The following is a 744-nucleotide window of genomic DNA, read 5'->3' as shown; positions in this document are numbered from 1 at the left end:
AGACACACACACACACGCAGACACACACACACAGACACACACACACACAGAGTCACACACACACACACAGACACACACACATAGACACACACACACAGAGACAGACTCTCATTCACACAGACAGACAGACACGCACACACACAAACACACACACACAAAGTCATACAGAAGACACACACACAGACACACAGACACACACACAGAGTCACACACATAGACAGACTCTCACACACATAGACAGACTCTCACTCACACAGACAGACTCACACACACACACATACACACACACACACACACACACACAGAGTCACACACATAGACAGACTCTCACTCACACACACCCTCAGAGTCACTCAGTAACAATTTAAAAAGAGTTAGTGGCCTGTGTCTGTCTGTACAACTTCATATCTTTTTGTGTCTGTCTCTGTCTCACTCTGTCTCTGTGTTTTTCTCTCTCTCTCCCTGTCTCCATTTCTTTATCACTCGCTTTCTGCCATCTCTCTTGTTTTCTTCTTTCCAGTTCTCTCTCTCTCTGCCTCCACTTATTTTTCTCTCCTGACATCTCTCTTCCTGTACTCCTTTCTCCATCCATCTCTTTTCTTCTGACTACACTTCTCTCTTTCCTGCCATCTAACTCTCACATCCCCTCTCTCCCTCCATATCTCTCTCTCTCTCCCTCCATCTCTGTCCCTCCATCTCTCTCTTTCCCTATCTCTCTCTTTCCCTCCATCTCTGTCTCTCCCT

Source organism: Rhincodon typus, unplaced genomic scaffold (genome assembly GCF_021869965.1).
Source record: "Rhincodon typus isolate 14 unplaced genomic scaffold, sRhiTyp1.1 hic_rhity00005723, whole genome shotgun sequence".
Lineage (NCBI taxonomy): Eukaryota > Metazoa > Chordata > Chondrichthyes > Orectolobiformes > Rhincodontidae > Rhincodon > Rhincodon typus.
The sequence above is the reverse complement of the archived record's forward strand: the minus strand, read 5'-3'. Positions refer to the sequence as shown.